Source organism: Peromyscus maniculatus, chromosome 1, assembly GCF_049852395.1.
Source record: "Peromyscus maniculatus bairdii isolate BWxNUB_F1_BW_parent chromosome 1, HU_Pman_BW_mat_3.1, whole genome shotgun sequence".
NCBI classification, from domain to species: Eukaryota; Metazoa; Chordata; class Mammalia; order Rodentia; family Cricetidae; genus Peromyscus; species Peromyscus maniculatus.
This window is the reverse complement of record NC_134852.1, coordinates 213,545,300-213,568,072: the sequence shown is the minus strand read 5'-3', so window position 1 is coordinate 213,568,072 and position 22,773 is coordinate 213,545,300. Positions and strand designations below refer to the sequence as shown.

At 40.1% G+C, this 22,773-nt stretch overlaps 1 long non-coding RNA gene across 1 annotated transcript; it reads right to left on the bottom strand.

Annotated features, from left to right (window-relative positions):
* Positions 1-1,871: 1,871 nt before the first annotated feature.
* LOC121822455 (uncharacterized) lies at positions 1,872-22,424 on the bottom strand. Its single transcript, XR_013048421.1, has 5 exons — positions 22,017-22,424; positions 21,452-21,527; positions 19,927-19,969; positions 11,641-11,747; positions 1,872-4,576 (listed from the first exon to the last, which is right to left on the bottom strand). It is a non-coding gene; the product is annotated as an uncharacterized LOC121822455 (long non-coding RNA).
* Between the last annotated feature and the right edge of the window lie 349 nt (positions 22,425-22,773).

Sequence of the window (22,773 nt, the reverse complement as noted above, 5' to 3'; positions counted from 1 at the left end):
TGAGTGGAAGATCGGAGTAGCTCTGTGACTCTAAAACACACAAGTTATGCTGTCCTAGTGTGATGATGGTTGCTGGGAGACAAGCAAAGACAGTAAAAGTCATGAGCCATTTTAGTGTCAGTCTATCCCTTTGGGGAAAGGACAGATCTTTCCCTCTGACATAATCTTATTTTGGGTTCTGTCTGTACATGCTAAACTTTATAAACCTGTTTTAACATTATTCTTATTGTTTTATTATATGTGTGCATTTGTATACATATATGTATCCATGCCACAATGGTGATAGATAACTGTCTAACCTTCTTTGGCAGATGAGAAATGAGCAATTTGAAATTACTATAATCATTTTTCCTTCTGACTTCATCAATCCAAAAAGTGCAAGATCACATGTCTTTAAGCCATTTACATCCTAACAACTGTTTATCAGCTTAGTCATTTATTCAAAACCTCCTGTTTGCAAAGCCCCATCCTAGATATTCTGGGAGCCCTCCTCCAGGGGTGGAGGACAAGATACAGAAATAATAATGTAAGGTGGAAGGTGAAAAGTGCTCTGTGAAGTTGGGAAGATGAACTGGGAATTTATTCTGACACCTATAAATGCGGGTAAGGCTGGAAAAGGTGAGAATCGAGATGTCAAGTGGCTGGAAACTCATGGCTGGGTCTTTCCATCAAAAAGAAGCCATGTGTCAAGACTGACAAGAGTGAAAGTCGAAGAAAGACAAAGTCTGCTATGTTTGAAATAAACCTGCTCCACCCTTGAATGAGTGTAAAGAAATATGCCATGGAACAGAACATTCATCTAAGGATCTAAGGGACTCTTGACAGCATACAGAAAATGGACATTTGTTTATTTTTGAGGTTGACAATGAAAGATTTTTCCGCAATTTATCTGAACACAAAACCTATTGAGTTGAATATAGAATCTGATGATAATAGATTTGTAAATGTTTTACCCTTAAAGCCAGGGGCTGAAGAAATGGCTTGTGGTTAAGAGGGCTTGTAGCTCCCCCAGAGGACCTGAGTTTGGTTCCCAGCACCCACACTGGGTAAGTAGCTTCAGCGGTTCTAACCTCCATGGGCACCTGCACTCATGTGCACACACAAAGACACACACACACACACACATACACACACACAAGCACTCACGTGTGTGTGCACACATGCAAATACTCATAAATACACAATAAAAATATATTAATATATGAATATAAATGATATAAATATAAACTTTTGAAAAGAAAGAGAAGGTGAACGTGAAAGAAGAGACAAGCTCACTAGTCCCTGCAAAGACTAGGAAAGAAAAGCAGACAACGGCTGGGGGAGAGGCATCTGTGCTTCTTTGCTTCTTATTGACAGATCTTTGTTCATGAAATGTGTAATTATGTGTTTGGAGGTTTTCTACATTGGCAAAACATCAGCAATCAGAGCCATGGTTATTATGCTTAGTGTTGAGTCAGGTATATTTCCAGAGTTTGAAACCTTGATCTACTAGTTTTCTCCTAGTTTCTAATAGCTTCCTTTGTTATATTAATAACATAATAGGGAAATCTCAAGGCTGCTTTATAGGGGCTAGAAACCCTTAACACTTCTGTATTGGGTGACACACTTCACAGCTTCTCCCTTCTTCCTTTTTCTTCCCCCTTCCCCCTCCCCTTTCCATCTGTCCATCCATCCCTCCCTCCCTTCTTCCTTCCATCCTGCCTCTCACTCTTTCTTCCTTTCTTTCTTGTGTGACATGCACAGGTACCACAAAGCACATGCAGAGGTCAGCGGACAACATGTCAAAGTCAGTTCTCTCTTTCAACTACATGGGTCCCAGGAATGAACTCAGTTTATCAGAAAGTGCCCTTACCCATTTATGACACATTTTTCAAACAAAAGTATTTATTGTGCCAAAGAACATTAATAATTAAGTTCTTCAGTATTTATTTACTATTCTTCTTCCCTAAAGATGTTTGGAATATACCAAATTCAGATGCCACATTTTTTTTTATTTTGTTCTTTTTGCATACTTCAAGAGTAGCTCAATTATCTTCATATGTATGTGGTCCCAGAAGTGTGGACATAGCTACCTTGGCTCCTTTTTTAAGAGCCAAAGTATTGACTGGGCTGCATTCTTACGTGGAGGCTCAGTTGAGGAAAATTCTACTTCCAAACTGCAAAGGTTGTTGGCAAAATCTATCACTGTGTGGTGGTAGATTGTGTCTCATTCCTCGAGGCTCTCCAGAAGTAATTGTTACTTGGATTTCTCCATTGGCAGGTCAGAAAATGGCAACCTATTATTTCAGGAGCATCCTGAGTGACAGCCAGCAAAAGGGATTCTTATATATGATATAATCCAGAGAGTAACACCCCAGAACTTTTTCCACACTCTGTTTATCATCAGGGAAATGCAAATTAAAACTACTTTGAGATTTCATCTTACACCAGTCAGAATGGTCAGGATCAATAAAACAAATGACAGTTCATGTTAATGAGGATGTGGAGTAAGGAGAACACTCATTCATTGCAGGTGGGAGTACAAACTTGTACAGCCACTATGGAAAACAGTGTCAGTTTCTCAGGAAGATGAGAATCAATCTACCCCAAGATTCGGCTATACTTAAGCATATACCCAAAGGATGCTTCATCCTACCATAGAAACCCTTGCTCAATAGTGATCTTTGCTGCTCTATTCATAATATCCAGAAATTGGAAACAACCTAGGTACCACTCAATAGATGCATGGATAAAGAAAATGTGATACATTTACACAGTAGAGTATTACTTCACTGTTAAAAAAAAATTGACATCGTGAAATTTGCAGGCAAATGGATGGAAGTAGGAATAAACATTCCATGTGAGATAACCCAGACCCAGAAAGACAAATGTGGTTTGTATTTGCTTATATGCGGATAGTAGCTGTTAAGTCAATGATAATCAAGCTACAATCTGTTAAAGCACAAAGGTTAGATATTGAGTAAGAATACTACTACTGGGGGTAGGTAGATCTCTCTAGGAAAGTGAGATAGAAAGGGAAATGTAGGGAGATTGGAACAGGAGGATCAAGTGGGGAGGGGAAGGAAAGAAGGAGTTGAGGGAGGGAATACAGGAAAAGACAGCTAAGACTAGGGGCCATTTGAAGTTTTCATGGAAACTTAATGCAGCAAAAGTTTTCTAAAATATGTACATATATGAAGTGATCCAAATGAAATTGTCAAATAATGTGACAGAGTCCCAACGGGACATCTCTTGTCACCAAATGAAGCTTCTAGTATGTAATTGGGTTACATCTAATTGAATTGTTGGCCAAAGGGGTTCCTTGGGAACCTCCAAACAACCCAGACTGTTGCCAAGACTGTTGCAAGGCCCATTGCTGAAGATACCATCTGCACAACTCATTGAACATTGAGTTAGAGAAGTCAAGCTGATGCTTACATGGAGCCTTCCCCTCTATGTTCTAGTGTCTTTGGTACAAGATGGTATTCTGTATGATACCAAAGGAGGGATGTAAACACCAACCTGGTCACAAAACATCTGATCTACAATGGTGTCCTTCCTGCTAGCTATGGTAGGGCAATGGTGGCACAAAGCTTGTGGGAGTAACCAACTAATACCTGATTTGACATAAGACCCACTCTACAAGATGGAACCCATACCCAACACTGCTTGGGTGAGCAAGAACCTGAGACCAGACAGCCCAGGGACCTAGGATAAAACCAAAACTGTTCTAAATGAACAAACACCAATAAAAAACTCCATAGCAATAAAATGACTCCTAATGGCATTCTGCTATACTTATAGATCAATGCCTTGCTCAGCCATCATAAAGAAACTTCCTCCTGCAGCATATGGGAATAAATACAGAGACTCACAATTAGGTAATATGCAGAGGGTGAGAGATCTAGAACACTAAGCCCTAAATGGGATATCTCCATCAAATTCCTTCCCCAAGGGCTCAGGGAGCCCTGTGGAAGAGGAGATAGAAAGAGTGTCACTATCATTAATTTTTTTGGTGCCATAACTACAACCAGTCAGCAAAGTCAAGTAATTTACAGGATATGAAAATGATCTTCTTGAGATTCACTTGAGTTGAGGTGGGACAGTTGCAGTTGATGCCTTTTGAGTTTCAACACTGGATGCTTTTTGGTACTTATGGTACATCTCTTGGTTCCTTTGGTATTCTTCTATCAGTTGTGCAATCGGTAGTTGATGGACATCTATGCTGTTTGTGTTTTGAGGCAATTGTGAGAATGAATCATGAGTAACTACTAATATGAGTGTGTGTTGATGTCAAAGTCTCACACCACCATGAATGACATCCTTGTGGAAGCTGCACCATGAAGTCCTCTTTCCATTAATTGTCCACTTCTTAACCTACTCTAGCATTTCACAAGTCCACTTCAGTTTGAAGAACTGGAAATTTCTATCAAGCTGAAGGAAATATGCTCATTGAATTTCGGCCGGTGGAATCTTGATAGCTGAAACTCTGGTGATATCTGTTGTAGCTGGAGTACAGGTAAAAATGAACCTACACAAATGACCCAGGAGCTAAGACCAAGTAACTTCTGTGATTGTGATAAAAGGATCCATGGCCCTGTATGGGGAGAGAAAATACAACTGTTTCTCTTTTTCTTCCATGAAATATATTTTAATAACCACTTTTATACCAGAAAAAAAAAAGAAAAGATAAACTTCAAGGAAGTCAATTTCACAACTGCCTCAAAATGTCTTTTAAATGTGTACTGTTTGGACCATCATTCCTGTTTCTAAGAAACTGAAAGGAAAACTTACTTTTCAAAATACCATACAAGTAGAGAGTAACATTTTTACAAACAGTGAAACACGGGAAGGTACTTCAGTGAACTAGAATGGAGAATTTAAATACGACATATGGGTTGCCTTGAAATCCTGTGAACCCATAAACACATAGAGTTATCTTTTGTGTACCTCATGGTACATAGAGAAGGAGCTGAACAATAGAGAAAGTGTAATATTTATCTAAACAAGACCTGTGAAGAAATACAAATATATATGGAAAAGACAGACCTGAGACCATCAACTACTCAGCTTTGTCAGAAGGAAAAGAAGGAAGAGGAGTAGAAAAGGAGGAGGTGAGAGTCTACTCTGCAGTGTATTGTGTGACATTTTTTGGCTCCTGTTCATGGAGGAGGCACACTAGACATAGATATGAATAGAGTAGCACCGCTTTTTCTTTGTCATCTAAACAACAATAAAAATCAGAGGCTGGGGAGATGGCTCAGTGCATAAAGGACCTAAGTTTAAGTCCCCAGAACCCACATGAAGCCAATGTGGTAGTCTGTCTGCAGTTCCAGCATTCCTGGGGTGAGGTGGGCAGTAGACACGGAGGCATCCCAGGAAGCTGGGTGGCCAGCTAGCCTGGCAAAAGCATCAGTGAGCCACAAAGACCCCGCCTTAAACAAGCTGGAGAGAAGGAACACTGATGGTCTCCTCTGACCTCCACAGGAGTGCTCTGACACCAGTGCACAGACACACAGAATTTAAAAAAACAAACACCTAAATTTAATGTCTTTTCTTATAAATTGCTTTCTGAGTCAGTCATCTGACTGGTGATAAATGTAAACAAGCGAGTCAGACTCTCTATCTTCTTATTTTCTGTAGCATTTCTCCATCCTTGCTAAATATATTTTCTATTTGTCCTCAATCATTTATTCTGCTTTTCACTCCAGACCTAACTTTCTACCTCCTCCCTCTCGGAGCATTTTTTTTTAAAGTCCACAACATAACAAGAAACTGGAGACACGTTCGGAATTGTGCTTAGGACTCAGAAGCCCATGGAAAGTCTTTCTTGCCCTGTTCAGTTTCCTTCTAGGAAGGATTCCAGTGGCCCTGTTTTCTTAGCAAAATGATAAGCTGTAGGAAGTCTGCTCTTCAGTTCTGATTTATTTAATGTTACGTCTTGTCACTTTGTGTTGTCAGGGGTGTTTGCTGGTGTGGCTGATATGTTTTATCATCATAACAGCTTTGTGGACAACACAAAACAACATTTTCTAAAAACTTCCATTGTACTTCTTTTACATTAAAAAAAGAACAGAAAAACTTAAAAAATAAACTAAAAATTAAAAACATATGGCTCTGTCTGGATCTCACATTTGATTGAGTAAATGTGTATATAAATTATACTTAAACCTGAAGGTATTGCTTGCTCATTTTTACTTTATGATTACATCAAATCGGCATAGAGCCTTGTAAAAGCATACCCATGCAGTAGTCATTCACTCCATAAACTCTATGAAATAAAACCCATCTTTCAGGCTCGGTGAAGTTCAGAAGATCTGGGTCTTCCCTCCTATAAATGTATCACATTGCATTTACTGCCTAATAAAGTCTCAGAGAACAAGAGTTGCCCTTCTTTTCACAACTTGATCCTTCACAAATTTACAAATGTACTGCTTTAACCTACTTGAACTCCACACTGGCTCCCTGAGGGAAGATGCCGGCAAGTGAAGGTGTCTGTTCCCAGTTAGCTAGAATCAGGTGGGCAGCCTCATGCCTGAGGGGTGCGGCTGGTCATTATGAAGGTCTGTGTAGCTGGAGCTAATGAGGTTAATACTTCAAGGTCACAGCAAGGGAGAGAGTATGTACTGAGAAGGCATGCAGCAGGGACTTGATGCCAGAAGGCTGTGGCAGGAGGCAAGGACAAAGACTGTTGTTATCAAGCTGGAGACCAGCACTGCCTGTAACCCAAACAGATAAAAGCTGATGTGGGGATAGGTGACATTGTTCCTCAAGGAGGTGTTTGTTGTTGCTCAGTCATCACATGGCTGGGGACATTTTCTCTTCAGAGCTTCTTGCTTTCCACCCATCTTACCTGGAAAGAGGTTGTGACAATTCACACAGCCCCAGGACACATTGCAGTAACAAGTTTGACAAGATTTTACTCCTCCAGACCCACCTAGAACTAATAATTTTAGTTCATTGGTTTTCAAAAAAAAAAAAAAAAAAAAGTATAGCTTGAAATCAAACTCCCAAAGAGTTAAACATGTAACGAAGAAGCATCATAATCTTCTATGTAACTTGAAAGTTACCTTGGATAAAAGTGGAATTTTTAGGTCAAACAATAATATATTTTTCAGAGCATCCTGAACAGGAAACAGCAATACAGGAAGCTCATAGAGGAAGTACAGGGTAAGTGGAGAAAAGGAAAATCAAGAAATGGCCATCAAGATGACTCTGTGAATAAAGGAGCTTGCTACACATACCTTAAGACCTGAGTTCAATTCCCAGAACCCAGGTAAAGGTGGAAGGAAAGAATAATTCCACAGAGTTGGTCACATGTATGCCATGGCCATGTGTCCACACTTAGACATCATGTGCACACGCATATACAATAATAATAAATGAATAAAAAAAGAGAAACCGAAGAGGGCTAGGTCACAAAAAACAAAACAAAACAAATAAACAAACAAACAAAAAAAAACAAAGAGGGCTAGGTCACAAAAAAAAACAAACAAACAAAAAACAAAACCCAAAGAGGGCTAGATCACACACACACACAAAAAAAAAACCCAAACAAACAAACAAAAAAAAAAAAAACAAAGAGGGCTAGGTATGTACCTAGTTGGCAGAGGTCTTGCCTACTAGCATGGATGAGTCTCTGGGTTTACTCCCCAGCATGAAATATTATAGACTATCTTGGTACAGATCTATAATCCCAGCAGTTGGAAGGTTCAAGGTCATCCTTTAAAACATACGGAGTTACAAATGAATGTGTCACTGTCTCAGAAGGGGGAGGGGGATGACAATGATGAGTCACTGTCTCAGAAGGGGGGGGTGACAATGAAGAGCAATGGTGTGCACAAGCATGGGGATGTGGGGAAGGGGAGGTGAAGGAAGACAAGATTGGAAGCTCTCCTCTCAGAAATTGCGGCATGGGCCTCACTCAGCAGATGACTGAAGAAATCTGCCTCTGTTCCAGAGATTTGCCGATTATACTCATATAGGGTTGGGTATCTTCTAAATTTTCTGGCTGTGGCATCCATTTAGTAAAATAAAATAAAATAAAATAAAATAAAATAATAAATAAATAAATATAATGAATAAAATAATGAAAGCTGTTTGCTGAACAACTTAAGGAATTGCTTCAGTGCTGATGATAAAATGTCATCACGAGTGGTCTAATGACACCAGTTTCTCTGTCTTGAGAATACAACCTCAGAATGGTGGCATCTGTCTAACTTTGTCTTACCCATCTTCAAAATAAGCCATGGAAAACACTCAGCAATTCCCAGTGACCTTGGGTTCATTTCTTCCATTTTCTGACAACGCAGCATCTTATAGAGAGCAAGCCATTCTAATCAAAATGATGGTAGTGCTGTCTCAATCTGAATATGTGACCCTTGGAGACAAAACTGGATATGGGCCCCTGTTACCAACATTTTTTTTTTGTTTGTTTGTTTGTTTTTTTTTTTGTTTTTTTGAGACAGGGTTTCTCTGTGTAGCTTTGCGCCTTTCCTGGAACTCACTTGGTAGCCCAGGCTGGCCTCGAACTCACAGAGATCCGCCTGGCTCTGCCTCCCGAGTGCTGGGACTAAAGGCGTGTGCCACCACCGCCCAGCTGTTACCAACATTTTAATTCAGGTGAAAAATCAAGCATTGTGGCACTCTGTGGGCAACCTAAAGACTTAAAGAAAATCAGTCTCAAGGTGGTCTGTGGAGGAGAGGGAAGGCAGATGAGGGAATGGTAACAGACTGGAGTTAATGAAAAAGGTCTCAGACAACTAAATGCCCTTCCTTGTCTTTCACCCAACTCAACTCCCTGTGATATGAGATTTTATCTTTTAAACTTGTAGGTGAACCACACCCACCATTCTGTGAAACTGTTTTAGTACCATAGGGTAAGGAGCTGAAACAGATAAGGGTCTTTGATTAACACTTAGTGAACAAAATGCATCCTAGGTTTGGGGATTAAAATGCTAGTTGGTCTTTGTTTTAGATGACTCTGGAGATGTCTCTGTATCTCTGATGCATATGAAAAAACATAATCCCCTCTTCTCCTCTTTGGCGAAGACTTATACAGAAAAGCCTGCCAGTGAAAAGTCTGTTTGCAGTGGTAATGTGCTTGCGTGAACATTTTGGGAAATATTTGCTTATTCCTCACAACAAATATTTGGCACAGTCACTAAGTCTAAAATAGTAGCTAAAACCGGCATGGAGGTATTGCAGAGGCAAGCCGTAAATAACGCATTTCAATGCAATGAAGCATCGAGCAATAGAGTTTATCCTGGAAGTGTAAAAAGCACCTCCACTCCCCCAGTGTTCTCAAGAGAAGAGACAGAAATATAGAATCGTCAAGATGGTATGTAATTAAACGTAAACATGCACCATGCCAAATACACTCTTGTTTTAAGCCCTGAAGGAAGATTTCTTTGTATCAAAGCTCTGCTAGGAAAAGTAACTTTTCTTTGCCTTGTTTAGAAAGCTTTATGCTGTAGTGGGATAAGAACGTGGCTCAACACTAATCTGGCAGTCAGAGGGCTGCATATATCTCATCTTTACTCAGACCTCTGTTTGAGCTCCAATTCCTCCACACATTAATTTTGTGACTTTGGGATAAGTTTCTTTTTAACCCCAGTGAGCATCCCATTCTAAATGAAGACAATGGCATGATGCAATTGACTTACTTCAAAGCCTCAGTAAACTGGGAATACCAACAGGGAATGACTGTCGGTTTTGTGTGGTTGTTACTTCTAGAAATACTTGGAGGGAAAAAAAAAATCTACTTTTCTCATTCAAGAGCTAAAGCCTTCATAATGTTTTGTCTTTGTGTTTAAATCACCGAGGGACTAGGAATCCTCTTTTCCCTTTATGCTCAGATACAGTGAAGCTTGAACAAGCAAAATAATTGGGCTGCTTAGTTCTGAAGAGTTGGCTTTAGAAATAACTAACTAGTGAAGATTTGTTGTAGAAAATAAGTTGATCAACCAAACAACTAACTGATTGGCTGGCAACTTGGTCAAAGGATCTAATTGAAGACCTTAGCCTTGATTTGTACTTATCCCATGCTATCATGCATAGCCTAATCTCACTTACTGACTCTACCTCTGTCTTGCAATGTCTAGTCTGAAGTCACCACCCTCTGCTCCACTCCCTTTCCAAATTTCCCCACTTTGAGACCCTGCTGAAACTCTGTTATAGTAGTTCTCTTTCAGTAGATCTAAGAAACAACTCTTGGCTTGACCAGTCAATATCTCGGAGTTTAAAGAGAATTAATACTCAATAAATCCCTTAACCACATCTTCAATGTGTGTTGTCCTATTCTAGACACTGAAATTACAGCATATATGTCCTTGTGGGTTACAGAATTCTGTTTATATCTTCCTCAACACACTCACCCAACCTTAGCTCATCATGGACATGTGGTTCAAGTGACTTGGAATGGGAGAAGCAACCGAGTTTTCTTATATAGGGGTGAAACAAGAGAAGCCTGTTGTTTGAGACACTCCTATCTCTTTGGAAAACTTACTAACATTCAGGAGAAAGAAGCTGCACCCAAGCCTCTTTGGTAACAGTGTGAGGGGTTTTTCATTACATTGCTGCTGCTCTAGCTGGCTGACTATGTTCTCATCCCCAACAATGTGTGGTCCTCTTGTCATTGGTGGATGTAACTCTCAGCAGGTATCATTGGCATCAGTGATGCCTGACTCCTAGAGATGCAGCTTCCCCATCAGTCTGCTGGGGTTCAAAACCCTTCCTTGGTGTAGTATTGTCATGTTCTGTTTCCTCTTATAAACCACACTCACTTCTATATGGAGTCTCAAGAACCACTGAGGAGAGCATCATAGCATTGTAGTGGGAATGAGAAGCACTACTAAAATTGGAAGCCCATGTTAAGTAACTGGTCATTTTCATTCTTCCTCTTACAGGTAATATACTGTGTGGATAATATTACCTTTGTAATAAGAATTATAATAACAGGCTGTTACATAGTATACTATTTTTAAATATATAAGAAAGTTCAGCAAAATCATATAATTTATTCTTTTATTTTGGCAGTGCTATGGATTAAGTCCAGGGTGTTATACATGGTAGGCAAGTGCTTTACCTCAGAACTATAACCAAGCCTACATTTATACATTAAAACAAAAACCTAACCAATTGTGAATTCATTAAATAACAAAGTAATATAATTTATCATCACATCTTTCAAAGTTCTAGTCAAGACCAATAAGGAATGAAATGTTTCAACCAGAGATCACTTTGTGTTGACATTTTTGTTGTTGTTGCATCTTAGCGGGTTTTAATTTAGTGCCTAAAAAGTAGATGCTTAGCCATTGATCTGGTTAGACACTATTTAAGGTGTGAAGTTTATATATGCCAGCACAAATGGGGGTTATTTCTCTTAACACTTTCTATGACACTTCTTAAAGACCATTGTCATACTGGGAGGGATCCAAAAGGCAGAGTGAAAAATATTTATAGCATATGGGTATAATGAAAAAATATAATTATGAACCAGCAATACACTAAACTGGTAAGACACAGTTTACATTAGATCATAAGAATGAATATCAAAAATACAGGCTATATTTTTGAAAAAAAAAACAACCATCAGTAAAAAATTTATTTATAATACAAACCAGATACTCCAAAATAATTTGTGGTTTACTTAATTCTTACCGTTCATCCTATATTCTTTTGAATAAGCTGAAGGAAGGCACCCGAGTAACTACTTCAGCTGGTTTTGATTTTGATTCTGGAGTTTCCAGCAAGATGAAAACTCCAGTCTATATAACAAAAAGAGATGGCATGTAGTTTTTAGAAATTTAGATTCCCCACTCAATACCGCTACTTATTAAAAAGAAATGTATTACAATAAATTTCTATATTCCAGAATTATCTTATTATTTCTGGGCAAACAATAATTGCACAGAAATTCCAAGTAGAGGATGATCACGTTGCCCCTTACATGTTCAGCAGTGTCTACTCACAGAAAATCATTACAGTAACAAAACCAGCTGCATGTAATAGAAAGTAAATGATTTACAAGGTTACTATGAGAAACTACTTTATTTCATATTATCATAAAAAGAACAGAACTGAGTATTTGCATGACAAATGGAAAAATCCAGAAATTCCAAATACAACTTGGCTTTTTCCCCCCAAAAGTTAAATAGATACTAAGGCTGGAAGGTGATCTAAAGAGCCTACTTCACTAGAGAACATTAACATTTAGAATTTGCAAAGTTATCATTTGCCCAGTAGTTGAAAGAAGGAACACTACCGACAGGAATCAAAATACTTGGAATAAAGCGTGTTCCTGTTGTAAACGTTGACGATGTTAAGAACGTAGCATTAGTCTGAACTTTATTTCATTTGGGCAGAGAAGTAGAATGCATTTTTGTTCAGAAATGAAGCTTGACCCTGAAATTTGAACCACACCAAAACCCTTAGATGTCTGTGTTTTAATGTGTTTTATATATTTATCAATCAAAGCATCTGCCTGCCAACAGTGCAGCTCAAGAGAACCGGTCCCCTTACATCCTGACTCGGCTAGGAAACCAATGCCTTCATTAACTCAGAGCCCCAGTTCTCTCCCTCCACACAGACACAGCCAAGGGTTGTGGAATCAGAGCAACTAGGATGGCCTGCCCCAGGAAAAAGAGCTGGATTCATGAAACTCCTTCTCGGCCATGGGTGAAAGCTAAAAGCCAAAAGTCAGTGCTGCAGAAGTCCTGACAGAGCTAATAACGATAGACATGAGGCACAGGTCAGGAAAAGCAGAGAACTCTGAAACAAAGTGGAGGTGCCAGGAGATGAGCCTGAGCCTCATCAGTGTGGGTCATCCATGCCAGCCATGAGCTGCTGCTGCTAAGACCCCCATGCTCCAGATCAGGTCTCCAAAATGTGTAGCTTAGGATTGCAATTTGGCTTAAGCAACCATGAAATTTCTTGTGTCTGATTTTGCTTCACTTATATCAATATAATAAAACCATTCTAAACAAATTAGTTGCTATAATTCTCTGGTTCCTGCAGCTAAAGAACCTCTAATTATATACATATGTGCTAATTATACATAGCCTATACAAAACATAACAATAGATTATTGTGTAATTAAACATAATAAATTCATGAATTATAACAGTAGCTTACTATGGGATATTTATAAAATTGTAATGATATAGTAAACATGTAGAAATTACATATAGCATGTATGTTTTATATTATACACTATGTTTATAAAATTAGAGGTTCTTATATATGTCACTAGATCAGAGAAAGATCCCAGGACACAAACTTTTATGACTGAAAGGCAGAATTAGAGTCTGTTTAGAAGCTGCCAATGTTAGCATTCTCTTTTGCCCTCATTCTTTCTTAGAGATGCAACAAATTTAAGATACCCAATGAGTTTAATGGTGGGCACACTGGATGAATATGGAACATATTTAAAGCATAATTGAAAGAGTACATAAATGAGTGCACTGAAGCAGCTTTGGTTTCTGCCTTCATTACTTTGCACCATCTGTCACAATAACACTACACAGCAATACACCATATATTACACCAGAGAGGGCTGACACTGAACCTTGGGCTTCTTCTGTGGTGTCTATTTTGCCAATATAAACATCAATTTTGTCAATTGAAGAAAAGTATCAAGTGAGGCTGACTGGCTCAAGAAAGATGAGGACCAAATATTGGTGTTGGTGATGTGTAGATGTAGGATGAAGACAAAAATCTGATTGGGGCATGTTCAAGAGAGAATGGGGGAGACGAGCAAAAGTGTGGACAAGTCTGTCAAGAGATTTGCCATTTGTTCTTAAGAGAAGTAGCTATGGAGGATGGGGGAAGGGGCATGAGAGAGAGGAGAGAGAGAGAGAGAGAGAGAGAGAGAGAGAGAGAGAGAGAGAGAGAGAGAGAGAGAGAGAGAGAGAGAGAGAGAACAATACTGGGTATGTTTTTCTGAATGCCGTTCCTTATTTTGTTTTTGTTTTTGTTTTTTTGTTTTTTGAGACAGTTTCACACTGGTTTGTAACTATCCAGGGAAGACAAGCTGGCCAGGAAGCCCTGGGGATCCACATGGACCTGTCTCCACCTCTCTAGTACTGAAATCACAAGTGACTGCCACTATGTCTGGCTTCTTTTGTTTGTTTAATGTGGGCTCTGGGGACTGAACTCAGATCTTCATGTTTTACTGACAGAGCTTTCTCTCCATCCTCTTTCTTAAAAAAAAAAAAATCTAAGTATTAGAGACTGTATTTGTTTCGATGAGTTTGATCCAGTAGAGAAGTAAACCCTTGAAGATGTGGGAAGGAGAAAGAATAACTTCAGTTGGCAGCAGCTGAGGAGGAAGGGTGAGCCCCATGGCCTGCATGCATAAGCTGTCTTCAGAGGGGGACACAGGCAGATGAGTGCTAGGGTTCCTTCAGGAAATATTTTGCTATCACTGGAACCCAGAAGCGGCATTAATTTTGCAAGGGTCCTCACTAAAACATTAGTTCTAACCACAGTTCTAATCCGAGAGCCTAGATACTTTTCTGTTATGTTGGTGGAATTCCACTCAATTCACATGCAATTAGTTCTCAGGACAAGGTCACTAGCGTTATCACTTCAAGTTTTGAGTATTTGTAATATTTAGTCCTGACTTAGGACCAGGAGCAGGCAGAACAGGAGACCCACCCCCACCTCATGGTAACACAGAAAGCTCCTCAGGTTCCTGGGCTCTGGCTATCATTCTACTTTGCTTATTATGTGATATCTCTGGAGCCAGCAATTCAGGCTTGGGTCACACAATCGGGTGCTAGGTAGGAAATGTGTGGCTGTTGTCCTACGTGGTGCCAGCGTAATTTCTACCTTGATCCCGTTTCTCCTCCTACCAAGATCAATCCAGAAAATGCCAAATCGGATACATCCAATTATTCAGGATTTAAACCACAAATAATAGTACAAATGTAGTTTCAAGCAACTTTCCTCTTCCTTATCCTCTCTGGAACAGAAACTAAGGTCTATGTCAAGGCTGCAGCTGAGGCAGGTAAAAGCCTACACAGTGTCGGCCACTGTCGTCTGCCAGCACCTGTCCCTACTGTTATCCTGTTAAAAGAAGCATCAGGCAGAAGGAATCTCATCACAGTCAGCTTCTGATCCTTGTTTTGTATCCTTTGAATCTTTCTGATCCCAGCCTGAAGGGTCCTGTATGCCCATCTGTGGGGCTCCCTGCAAGTGTCATGGCCAGCAGTGAACTGATCCACAAAAAGGCAAGAAGGAAAACTCAGTTCAGCCCGATTTATTCAGTGTTGGATCAAACTTCAGGAATCTGTTGCCAAGTGGTTTATTGCCAGCATTTATAAACAGCACAATTTTGAAAAAAAAAAAAAGTTACCTGGTGTAATGCAATCCCTGGTGCACAGAGAGGCATTGTTATATTAAAACAACTCAAAATACATGTCATTTATTATAAGAATATGGGTGCTAGAGATAGGCTATCTGTGTTAGCTTAAGGACCTAGTGAAGGAACTAGCAAGAACTTGGTCATACAGATAGGATAGAGGTCTATTTTTAGCCACCTCTGGTCCTGTTGTGGGAACTTGGGGGAGCCCATGACTATACAGACAATGTAAATGCCATTTAAAATACTACTAGCCACCTCTAGCCCTGGTTGTGGGACCTTAATATGGTCTGGCCCTACAGGTAATGCCAATGGCCAAGCTGTTAATCACCTCTAATTCCCAGCCTTCTGGATGGGAAAACAGGTTGTCTGTCCTTTCCTTGGAAAGGATAATCCTGAATGCTTAGCATTCCTGGTTCCCCTAGTGAGCTGTGGGTACAAGGACCTTCTGTTCCCAACACCCATCAGCCCCCTCTTCATCACTTCCACAGCTTTGGGGGAGATGAGCTATTCAGAGGATCTCTAGTGAGTCTTTCATAGGAGGCTCAGCAGGAGGCCTCAGACCTCTGCTCAGAGGCCCCCTTGTCTTTAACCTTCTCCACCAATACTGTGGCTGCTTCAAGCAAACATGGTGCTTGGGATTGGGGGGCTCCCAGACCTGATTTGCTTTCGAAGTCCCTTCTGAGAAGCAAGATACAGTGAACTTCGTTTTGATGCCCACATTCATCTGGCTCATCATCAATTGGCATATAGATATACTGATCTTCTTTATCAGTCTACTCTTTACCCTGCAGAGGAATCTTGGTCTAACCTGCCTCTTTAATTGATTGCATTCTCTGCCTCACCCCCAGACTGGATCTTACATAGAAGTCCAGGCTAACCTTGAACTCACTCACTATGTAGCCCAGACTGAACTAAATTTGTGGCAGTCCTTTTGCCTTGGCTTTCACATTATTTATTGCATAAATTTTGGCCATTACCTCTTTTCTTACTGTCTACTTTGAAATAGGAAAGTGAGAACTGACTCTTTTGTCCACATTGCCTTTCCTTATCTGTGGCTCTAAGCAGAGCTCACCTTGCACTTGCCTGAAACCAGAAGGTCACAAAACACTGCCAATTACTAGGAATGAGAAAGGCATAAACGGCATAAGCTGTTATCAAGTCATTATCAACCTTATAACTGCATGAGCTTGTTAAGGCATGCATTTCCAAGAAGGCACTGGGTTTGCCCTCCTAGAATAAATTTAAATTTGGCCTTCATTTTGTAGTGTTTTCTTTGGTTTTGCAACAGACATCAGTTTCAGCCCATCACAAGAATTTATCTACATAGCTACCGAGTTATTTTTTTTTTCTGTAAGTGCCTTTCCTTATAAAATTGAGTGGGCTTTGATATAGTTTGAATGATTTCAAACTAGAATTTTCTTGCTTTTTAAATCTGTTCAACTCGTGTCATTTTAGGCAAACATTGACACTCGAGGAAAATGTGTGAATACTAATGCATACATATTTAATAGATACAAACCTGAAACCATGATAAAATTTCATAGCTAATAAATTCTTTCTGTTTATAAAAGACTTTCCCATCCGGCACTGTTCTCTGTTCTGCAACAAATGTTTAATGTTGATTGAGGTGGTGGGTCTGCTTTGATCTCCTGAACGAAACCCAACGTTTTTCCACAGAAGACAGTCAATTAGCATTTCATCTTTTTGTCATGGAGGCAGAAGGGGTTAGTGAAGGCCTGGGTGTTTCTTGTTCCATGGATAATGTCCATTAATACCCTTCAGTCTCTCTGCCACTTATGGATGCCAAACATCACAGCACAGATTTCTGCTTTCTGGAGTATACCATGGGCTACAAATCAATCGCTTATCTTTGCTTGTCTCTGTGCTCTCACTAAAGCAGAGGTAGGCCCTGGCATCCTGTCAAGGATGCTCAGGTAATGTTTACAGTCAATTGAGGTATAAGAGTTGTTGAAGAGATACGGAGGACCTGCTTTCCAAGCATCCTGTCTCATCTTGAACAACACTGAAGACAATCTTGTGTTTAATTTTGCCTATCCAGACGGTCTATGATCCTTCTGATTGCTACAAAAGGATTGTAGTTGAAGCTTACAATGGTAGGTGCTCTGAAAGTGCGCTTACCCAGCACGTGTAAAAAGATAAGCACACGCTGCTAAGCTAAAATATGTTTGTCGTCAATCACTCAAAAGGAGTAAGTCATTGTTCAGTTCAGTTGAAAACTGCTTCAGGAGTGATGGTTTGAAATCTGACCCCAGGACAAAAAAATCTTGACCAATCCCTCAAAATAGCTTCTCCACCAGGCTTTATATAAAACCATAAAATATAAGAAATAAGACAAAATATAATAAATACTTTTAAATATTCAGTAAATAGACCTGTAGGATGGGAAACAAAGGCATCACATTTTTTTGAGAGTAGCCTGCCAATTAAATGGTCTCCAAATTAACCCATATTCTAGAAATACTACGCAGATCATAAAAAAAACTCCTGTTTAAGAAATTATTTTTTAAAACGAAGAACAATGAACCAGTCTTTTCAAGTTTTATTTACTTTTTTGTGTGTATGGTGTGTGTGTGTGTGTGTGTGTGTGTGTGTGTGTGTGTGTGTGTGTGTGTATGTGTACATTTATGTGGGGTACATGTATGTGGAGGCCAGAAGACAACTTTATGGAGTTTGTTCTCTCTTTCTACCTTTAGTAGGTTCCAGGGATTGAACTCAGCTCCAGGCTTGCACAGCAACTACTTTACTCATGAGCCACCTTGTCAGCAAGGGTGATGAGTTAAAAGTCTGATATTAATCTTTCAGTAATAATCAAGATTCCAAACATTGCTAAGAACAATAATTCTTACTCAGTAAGTAGGACTTCGAGAATTCTGCATTTAGAAGGGGCTATTGAGGCTCCGGTGAATGATGGTTTGCCAGGTCTACAGCTGGTGGCTTTGTAGAACCAGGAGTACAACTCAGGCCTTCTAATTTGTGCATCTAGGGGCCTTTCTCATCGTCACCCACAAGCTTCATTGTTGTTAGAAAAGAGATATTGGGGCAAATGTGATATCACAATGGAAAAGGTGTCTGTCAGCAAGTCAGACAATCTAATTCATTCCCTGGGACCCACATTGTGGAAGGAGAGAATCAACTCCTGCAAGTTGTCCTCTGGCCTACACGTGTGTGTTGTGGCATGTTCCCCCCAAAACAACTAGCTATCTAAATAACTAAATAAATATAATTTTATTATTATTATTATTATTATTATTATTATTATTATTATTATCATTCGTTTTTCGAGACAGGGTTTCTCTGTGTAGTTTTGGTGCCTGTCCTGGAATTCACTCTGTAGCCCAGGCTGGCCTTGAACTTACAGAGATCCACCTGCCTCTGTCTCCTGAGTGCTGGGATTAAAGATGTGCGCCACCACCACCTGGCAAATACAATTTTTAAAAAGAGGTATTATTACAAAAAAATCCCTCTCTCTGCACAGTCCATAAGGAGTCAAGTTGTACATCTACAACCCATTGTTTATGATAGCTGAAAAATTGGAAACAATTTAAATGTTCTTTGGAAGTACAAAAGATCAAATGGGGTTTTTTTCATCTTATCCAACACCATATAGCAGTTGATGTAAATACATTCCTAGTCTATGAATTCATATGCATCCATTTTGTTGAGGGAACAAAGGTTGTCCAACATAATATTTTGAGACCATAAACAAGAAATGGAAAATCTTCTTCATGAAACGTCCTCATGTGCAAATGTGTACTTGGCTCCACAAATTCTTACCCTCCCCAGCATGTCTTCACAGTTCAAAGAAGCTGCCGATAATAGAAGTTACATTGATGACTACAAGAAAAAGTTCAAGACTTTTCAAGGCCACTTGCCCTATATGTAATTTCTTCCAAATCTTGAGCTGTTGGTGTCAATTTTGTTATGCAGGGCCAATTAGCGAGAGTTACATTTGCTTCCTTTTTCTGATCATTAATTGATTTCATTTGGGAGAAAGAATACACAGGACATCTTGAACATATACAGACATACATATTTACATATATATGCCTTCCAAATTAGAGGATCCATGATTAATAAGTTACATAAAAAGGAAATCTGTTTTAGTGTATTTTCTGCACCCAATTAGGTAATTAAAACGCAATTGGCTTCTTTGTGCTACAGTTGGACTAGTTGGAATTATGACTCTGAGGGATGCCCTGGTGTTTGCTAGGACAGACACTGATTTTACAGATGGCTCAAAGAAGGAAATTACACAGCCAGCAACAGGCAAATGTGGGATTCAGACCCAGGCTTCTGGCTCGGGCTTTGCACATTGCATAGAACATTACTTCTCATGTATCACAGACTGAGACCTCACAACCCCACAAGACCGATTAATCAGTCCAGTGATGAAAATGAAACAGAACAACCTCCTAAACCCTCAATACTACTTCCTTGCTGTTAGACTTCAATTTGCTGAATAATTTCTTACTTAAAATTTGTGTATCGTGTGTGTGTGTGTGTGTGTGTGTGTGTGTGTGTGTGTGTGTGTGTGTGAAGTTTGAAGACTTTAATAATACCTTGGAAAAGCTTCTTGCTTCCCCTTGGCTACTGCATCTCCATCTGGAAAACAATTAACACACCCATTACATAATGCATGCTGAAGCATTAACACACTGGACCCAGTGGGCTGTTTAAACACTGAGGATTCATCATTGTACTACAGGAGATCAGCAAGATGTGAGTTTAGAGATGCTGATGTTCAGTGGGAAAATCTTTCATAATGCTTGGAATGAACTACCTTGTGAAAATGACCTTAGAGGCACAGTACCTGCTAACTATTTTCATCTGTGAAATCTTCTCCCAGTGGTGTGTGTGTGGTGGATAGTGGTGAACAATATAAAATTAGAATTCTCAACATATCCCTTCTATAAAATATGTCCTTTACCTCAAGCCCTTGTTTGTGGAATTGTACTAAAGATTTTTGGACATGTCATTAGTAAGAATTAAAAAAAAAAAAGAAAAAAGAAGTAGCTGTCTTCAATTAGGGGGTTGTCCATATTCATTCATATGGTCTATCTTTAAAAATAACTATAAATACATACATCTTAAAAGTAGTAAAATGATTTTTAAAACGTAGAAAGAAACCAGAACACGTTAGTAGATCACTTTGATCTCAGTTCTTATATAAATACTATTATTTTTCCATATGAGTCAACCATATACTTGGCTCAGCTGATGTATTTTTATATTCTGAATGTAGTGAGGCAATAAAAAAAAGAATTACTCTAGGAAATTACTTCCTTTTTATAATGCAATTCTGGACTTTCTTTGGCTCTTATGGTTTGTGTGTTTGCTTTCCCAGTCAGCAAAAAGATGCTATTTTCTTATTCTGACTTGAAACTACTATGTCATGATTTCTGATTTTGATAGATAATATATTAAACAATTTTGGCTCTGGCTAGGTTTTGAGAAAACTCAGCTTTAGGTGAGATGGAAGAGAGGATAATGATCTCAGTGGTCCAGCTCTTGCCTTTAGGGCAGTCTCTGTGTTGTGTTGTTATTGTGTCTGTTATTGTGTTGCTGTGAACTACTGCAGCCAACTTCTACCCTAGAGATGGCTGTCTTTCAACAATGAGTGAAATGATACTTGTAAACAAGTTTATAATCATTAATAAAGCTTACTGAACATTTAAGCTCTTTAAAAACACACATCCATTATTATAATTGCCTATTATTTAATTACAACCTATAATAGAAATGTGAATCCTTTAAAGTATAGTTTATAACACTTCTAAAGTTAAATTGGATTTTATGATGCTTATTTTGTTTTTCTGCAAGTTTCAGGTGTCAAATTATTTCTCTCTAGAGATGCTGATGAAATTCCACCACTGACTGCTCCAATGTACTCTTTTCAAATCCCTGAGAATATTTTTCTTTAAACTTGACAACTGCCCACTCTGGGATCCAGATGCTATGCATGCAGTGTGATGATTTTGTTCTGCTTTGCACACATGGCCTTTTCAAACACTGTCTCCCAGGGCTGAAAACTTTGCCTGTACAACAGAAGTTTTAAACCTTGCCCGAAAATAATAAACACAATACCTTATAATTTGTGGCCATTTTAAGTTGGAAAAAGCACATTCCCATCTATCAAATTGTTTTATTCTCAAAATTAGTCCTGTAAGGGAAGAAAAGGCATTTAGTCAGTCAATAGATTGGCTAGCATGCCTACTTAATGCTTAGTTCCCTGAAGGCCTTTAGGGATGTCCATGCTTTTGACATTGCTACAAGATGCTGTTATCTGTATACAAAGTTCTCCCTGGAGAACAGCACAATGAAGTTAAATAATCACATAACGTGTAGGTAAGTTTATAATGCGTTCGGTCTCATTCATAGCTATTGGCCGCAGGCTGGACATGCTGCCAGGTAGTCCAAAGAATTTAAGAATTTTCCTAGGAAGACATGGGTGGAAAAGTCAACAGAGGTAGTACATAAGTGTCTTCTGAGATAGAAAAATAGAGCAGGGAAGGGAGACAAAGAGCACATTTCACAGTGCTGGCAGGAAAGTGCCACTTATGATCCCACAGTAGTCCTACCAATGAAGCAAGGTCTTGGTCTCCAGGAGCACTCAAGAGGGCTCAAAGAACGCTTTGGACACCATACTCACAACTTAGGTTGGAGACCTGGTAGAGACCCCAAACTGTGAAAAAGTGGGACTTGGGAAAAGAAAATGACTTGACTAGTTCACAGAGAATGAAGGCAGCAGTCACGGGGCCCAGAACCGCGTCTGTGATCTTTATTGAGCAATGCTAGCTTTGGAAACTATCTGCGTCCTTCGCTTTTGGTCTGTGCTCAGGAGGTCCCTCTAGTCAGTTGGAAGTTTCCTCTTCAAGACGGATGGAGAACGGTTGGATGAAGTGTGTATCTGTCACTGAAGAAGAGCTATGTGCTCCACCACCATTTAAGGCCACCAGGGCCTGGCCAGGCACAGAGAATGCATCTGGGATAGATTCCTGCCTTCCAAGATGGAAACGGGTTCTCTCCCGGGTGCAGGCGTTGTGCGGGGCCCAGTGCCGCCTCCCAGAATCCTCCTGTCGGCCTCTGCGGGCTCACACACCCCGCGCCCAGCAACCGCCGGGCCTGAACCACAGCGCCCACAGACCAGCGCGCGCGTCCCAGCCTCCGCGTCCCGCGCACGGCCCCGCGTCGTCACGGCAACTAGGGAGGCGCTAACCCCCAACCCCGCCCGGCCCCGCCCCTCGCGCTGCCGGGCTCAACATGGAGACCGCCAACCCGGAAGTGGCGCGGCCGCTGCGGGCCGGGCGCTAGGAGCCGCGAGTGCCTAGCCAGGCCTCGCCCCGTGCCGCCGCCGGGGCCCCGCGTCCCGCCGGCGCCGGTCCAGGACGGCGGCTTCCACCCCCCTC